We start from the raw sequence: 6,000 nt of genomic DNA, 5'->3' as shown, positions 1-6,000 counted from the left end.
TTATTTTATGGAACAGGAAACTTTGGAGACAGGAGAGGTTTGCCCTCAGTTTCTAGACTATCCTGGATTCTAACCATCCTTATCTTATTCCAAACTTATACTTTTCCCACCACACTTTGCATTACCTTCTTTATATTTCAAGGTGTAACTCTGGAGTTTTCAAACTGGGGAATGTAAAGACTTTACAAGAGATACATGAGCACAGAAATCTATATCCAGTGAATCTATGTCCAGAGCTTCATTTTCCCAAAAAGTTGTTTCCCAGAACTCAAAAAATTATCATATGACCACCAATTCCACTTCTAGTATATACCCTAAAGAATCGAATGCACAAACTCGGATATATGCTCACCTGTGTTTATAGCAGCATTTTTCACAATAGCCGAAAGGTGGAAGCAACTCAAGTGTACGTCAATGCGTCAATGGATGACTGGATAATGTGGTGTATAAGTACAGTGACGTGCTCCCTTCCTTCCAAGCCCCTTATACTCAGGCTGATTTCAGCACTAGGGCTACTGGTCAGTTCTGAGAGAATGCAGTTCCCATTTGGAGCACGAGGGGGAGTGTGAGACTAAACCTTTGCAGAGGGTCATGAGGCCAACTTAGTCTTCCTTAGCAAGTCCCATGAGAAAGAAGCGAAATAGGAGACGTATACTTTTAGTAACCTTCTTCTGGACTCCCCCCCCCCCACCCAAGCTGTTTCTGTTCTGCTTCTATTCCTTTTCTCATAGGGAATGGTAACACCCAAGTCAGAAAGCTCTCCTAGCTGACTCAATTTCTTTTCTCCCCACACATAACCAGTCACCAATTCTTGTCCTTCTTGTCCTTTAATGCCCCACTGCATGTCTTAGCTCAGGTCTCATGATCTCTTGTAGTCACTGGATCAGCCTTCTCTTTGGTTTCCCTGTCCCCTGTATATTGGAACCTCCAGTCCATCTCCCACTGTGCGGACTGAGATCTTTCTAAAGCATGAATTTGGTGAAGACTGCCCCCTGGATCAAGCCCTGTGATAGCACTGCATTGTCCTGATCATCCCCGGCCCTGGCTGACCTGTGGCTTTGACTTACCTTCCCACCTCACTTATGACCTGTCCTGTGCCTGGCACATCTATGCTTCCAGAGACTCATAGCTCCTGAAGTTCACACCTTTGGGCCTTTGCTCATGCTGGTCCATCTGCCTGGGTTGCTTCTCCATGAGTTTCATTCCTACTTATCCTTGAAGTTTCAGCTTAAGTCTCTCTGCATCCCAGGACCTGCATCCCAGCATGGGGCCTGGCCTAAGTCTCAGCCTCCTCCCTGCTGGCGTGTCCCACAGTGAAAAAAACAGCCACGTCTTGCCAAATTCATTTATGTTGCTGATTTTAGTCCTGGATTTTCCTACTTTCAGTAGCTAAAAAACCAGTCTAGTTATTTCTTCCTCACATCCAAGATGATATGAATCAGTTCCCACTTCATAGGTTTGTTGTGAAAGTTAAATGATATGGTGAATGTGAGAAATCCTTTGTAAATATTTAATGCCTATTTATTCAGCAAATATCTTCTGTCTCCTTCTAAGAATGATCCAGGAGGCACTGTTTTGGGCAACAGTGTGACCTTTGCCTTTATAGAGCTCAGACTAGTGGATCTTAGAGACTGCTAACCTGACCAGACAATGAGCCACTTTGGATCAGGGACCCAAAGTTATTATTCACCCCTATGTATAGTAGGTACTCAGGAGATAATTTACTGTGTGGGTGTGTGAATGAATTAATGAATAAATGAGTGAATGGCATTCCAGGAAGAGAGAGAAACATGCAAATTCATGGAGACGCTATGGAGCAGGCCACATTCAGGGAACTGCAAATAGTTTAATGTCGGAGCTCAGGGCATGATGGAGGAGTGTCCAGTTGTGAGGTTAAAGGGTGGGTGGGGCCAGACCATGAGGGGCCATATGTGCATATTAAATAGACTTTGGAGTAGGGCAAAGGGAGGGATTTTAAGCTGTGTTTAGGAAGCCTCCTCTGCTGCAGTGTGGAGTGTGGAATACACCATGCAGTATTCTCATGGTGGCTATCATGAGAATAGGACAGTAAGGAGGCTATGGCCGTGGATGGAGAGGAAGGAGTGGAATGGAGAGTTCTCAGGAGGTAGAATGGGTTGGCTTCAGTGAAGCATTGGCAGGGTGGGTGACGGGGAGGGAGGAGTGACGGGTGGTACTTGCATTCTAACTGTTCACATTGTTGCATGTTTCCCTGTGTGTCTCAGATGCCACCCTTGCTGATAGCAGTGTGCCCGGATGATGTGACAGTGTCCTTAGTGTGCATATTAGCCAGGTTCACCTCATAAACTGATGCAGGTGTAGAGAGAATAGACCTGCTCATTCATTTATTTTACAAATGAAGAAACTGAAGCACAGAGAAGGAGGAAATGGTTAGTACATGAAGTGGCATTTGAGATGCTCATCATTTTTTCGTATTATCCAAATCTGTTCCCACTGCTGTGGGAGATTGGTTAGAGGCCATAGATTCCTCCTTTTCTGGATCTATGCCCCTTTGTGATGCACCTTTGCTCTCCTTCCCAGTCACAGGTGGAGTTTATTTCTCTACCCCTTTGAATCTGGGCTGGACTTGTGACTTGATTTGGCCAATAGAATAAAGTATATGTGATATTATGCAATTTCCAAGGCTAGGCCTAAAGTGATTGTATCTTCTGCATTTATCCTCTTGGAACATTGCCCCAAGACCACCATATAAGCTGGTCTAGCCTACTAGTGGATTAGAATAGGGCAAAGAGCCATGGCATCCAGCACTCAGCCAGCACCATCTGCCAGAATCTATAAATGAGGCCCCTCTTCAACCTTCCAGTCCAGTGGACCCTCCAGCTGAAGGCTGCTTATGAGTGATCCCAGGTAAAAGCAGCAGATGAACCCATTCAGCCACCCCCAGAACTGTGAGAAGTAACAAATTATTGCTGTTTTAAGACACTGATTTTTGGGGGATGGTTTGTTAGGAAGCAATTGTTTTCAGAAAATGGCTTCACTGTCTACCTGGTCACTTTCCCTCATATCTCACATTTAATCTGTCACCAAGTCTAGGGAATTTTACCTCCTAAATACATATCAAATCTCTCTACTTTCCACTTTCCCCACTGCTATGACCTGAATTCTGATTCTCTTCACCTCTTACCTGGATTATTACAGCAATCTCTGTGTTCCCTATCTCTTGTCTCTCTTTCCATCAATCTGTCACACCACTATCAGAGCTATTTTTCTTACATGCATACATAAACATGTTACTCCGTTGCTTAAAACATTTTGCTTGCAAGGTAAATTTCCAAATTTCTAATATGATTTATGAAGTTTTAGAACATCTGGCCCTGCCTGTTTCCAGTCCTGTCTTCCACCACTCGTCTCATTGAACCCTATGTTTCTAGAGCTGCTTCACACGTTCTGGTGACCTCCTGGCATCTTCTCCAGCTCCCCTATTGCATGAGGCAACTCACTGATGGGGTCAGATGAAAACATTCAACCTGTCAGCACTTCTGAGTGCCTAGGTTGGCCAGGAGGGACTCACACTGGGGTGTAGATATGAACCTTGTGAAGATTTGAACATTGCACATCTACACTTATGCTATTACCTTTTCTAAGTGACTGATTCTTATTCAATAACAAGTATCAATTTTTTATTTCATGTAAAAACCAGGAGCTAGAGAAAGCTCATTACTCTGGCAACTAAAAAAGATGTAAGGCCTGGCTGGTGCGCTCAGTGGTTAGAGTGTGGCCCGTGCACTGAAGGGTCTCATACCTGGACACATACCTTGGTTGCAGGTTCCCTCCCTGCCCCGAGTCAGGGTGCGTGAGGGAGGCAACGAGCCGATGTAGCTCTCTCACATCGATGCTTCTCTCTTTCTCCCTCCCTTCTACTCTCTCTGAAAAAGCAAGGGAAAAAATACCCTCAGGTGAGGATTAACTATATATATAGAGATAAAACATATCTATATACATATATATATTCATATATATAAAAATATATATATTTAAGGAAATGTTGTTCATAAGACTCTTAATCACAATGGTATTCACTGCGTAACCGTAATTGTGGGTCTAATAGAAAGAGCCCTGGAGTCGGAGTCAGACAGATGTGGTATCTGGTTCTGTTAGTTACCAGATGTGTGACCTTAGCAAGTCACTTGAACTTTCTGACTTCTCTTTCCCGTGTTTATAAAAAGGAGAATGCCAATCAATACTTTGCGTGATTAAATTGAGGGCCAAATAAGGTAAAAGATGTGAATGAACCCAGAGTATTTTAAGGTCTTAACGATTATAACTTTTTGCCAATGTGACCCAGGGGGAAAGGTAGACTTTTGTCCTTTCTGTTCTTACCTGGGCATTTGGATCTGGATGTGAAGAAAGCCTAAAATAACTTGATTTTTAAAAAATTTTTCTCTCTGGTGGTCACCTGCTTGCCCTTAGGGAGGTAGCTGTTGGGGGCATAAATGGTACAGCCCAAAGGGCCTCTCTGCCCCTTTAAGATCTAAATGCAACAGGATTGAAGCTCAGTTTTCACATCTTATCACCCTTGTAAGTTTGAAGCCCTCCAGGAGATTTCTGCCAATTCCACCAGGGCTGGTGCTCTGATAGTCTCTGCCGCTAGTCTTTTTTTTCAACTCAGAAAAACAAAGCCCATTGCTCAGTTTGTCCGCTCACCCTCACGACTCCCCTCTCTCAGAAAGCATTCCTGAGTGTAACGACCTCTACTGAATTCCTGAGGGCAAGAAAGCCGTTACATTATACGTGTAATAAACAACGTATCCCTTGTGTATTCCAGCGCTTAAATACCCCTTTGTCCACCTGCCATGGGAGGGTTTTTTCTGACCCTTTACCACGTAGCACCTAACCTTACACTGATTTTCTTCCCCCCCACCTCTCTTTTATTATCTCTCCCTCCCATTTTGCCAAGTGAATTCCAAATTGTCCTCCCTTTTTGACACAGAGCAATTTAGTGCCTCCCCCTCCTCCCACACTTACATCTTCACACTCCTCAAGGCCCTAAGTAGGACAGAGAACTTTCTGAGCATTAGGGTCTATCCTTCTTAGAGGCAGTTGTGGTTAAAAATGTCACTTTTTCTGTTATAATAACGACAGTGTTTCCTATTCATTGAGTGTTTACTATGTGCCTGGCACTCTGTCAAGTGCTTGCCAGCTGCTCTCTCATTTTCTTATTTGATCTTCATTGTGAATGACCCTGGGAGCTAGCTCTTACTATTGCTATTTCTACAGATGAGAATGAGGTGCCTGTGTCAGAAAAAGTAGGTAATTTACATAAGATCACACAGCAAGCAAGTGGTGGAACCAGATCTGTCTGGTCCCAAGTCTGTGCTCTTTCCATTTCACTGCATGGCCTTTCAGGGGAAGGAGAAAGTAATCAGAAGACCCGAGGCTACATAAATGCAATGCCATCTGTTCTCATATTGTTTTGCAACTGTAAAAGGATGGTTTTATATGTTATCTCATTATGCCTGTGAAGAATGAATAATCATTATCATCACACCCATTCTGAAATGAGGAAACTAGGGTCTTGTGGGAGAAAGGGAGTGAGGGGGCAGGCAGCATAGGAGTTTTAATTTTACAGTCACAAAGGCACTAGTTCTGGGCAGCTAGCTCCTGTGACCTCAGGAAGACTTGAGGTCCAGGTCAGGATGGGAGGGTACAGCGCTAATTACCTGATGTAGCTGCCTTCTCTCGTGGAGTTGGGGCTTCCTAATGACCAGGCACTCTAGGCTGCTGGTTGGTAATGGGGAGCCACTGAAAGTTATTTTGTTTTTGTGTTTTGTTTGTTTTAACAAGGTTGCTGGTAATGTGGTGACATTTAGAAGGATCACTCAGGCTGCTGGTGTAGAGAATGGACTGGAGAGTGGAGGCAGGGAGACCCATTAGGAGGCTGTTGCATTAGTCCAGCCAAGAAGTGATGAGGCCTGAACCGGGGAGAGAGCAGCGGAGATGGAGAGAAAGGGAAGGGACAGG

Source organism: Miniopterus schreibersii, assembly GCF_964146895.1.
Source record: "Miniopterus schreibersii genome assembly, chromosome: 8".
Classification (NCBI taxonomy): domain Eukaryota; kingdom Metazoa; phylum Chordata; class Mammalia; order Chiroptera; family Miniopteridae; genus Miniopterus; species Miniopterus schreibersii.
The sequence above is the reverse complement of the archived record's forward strand: the minus strand, read 5'-3'. Positions refer to the sequence as shown.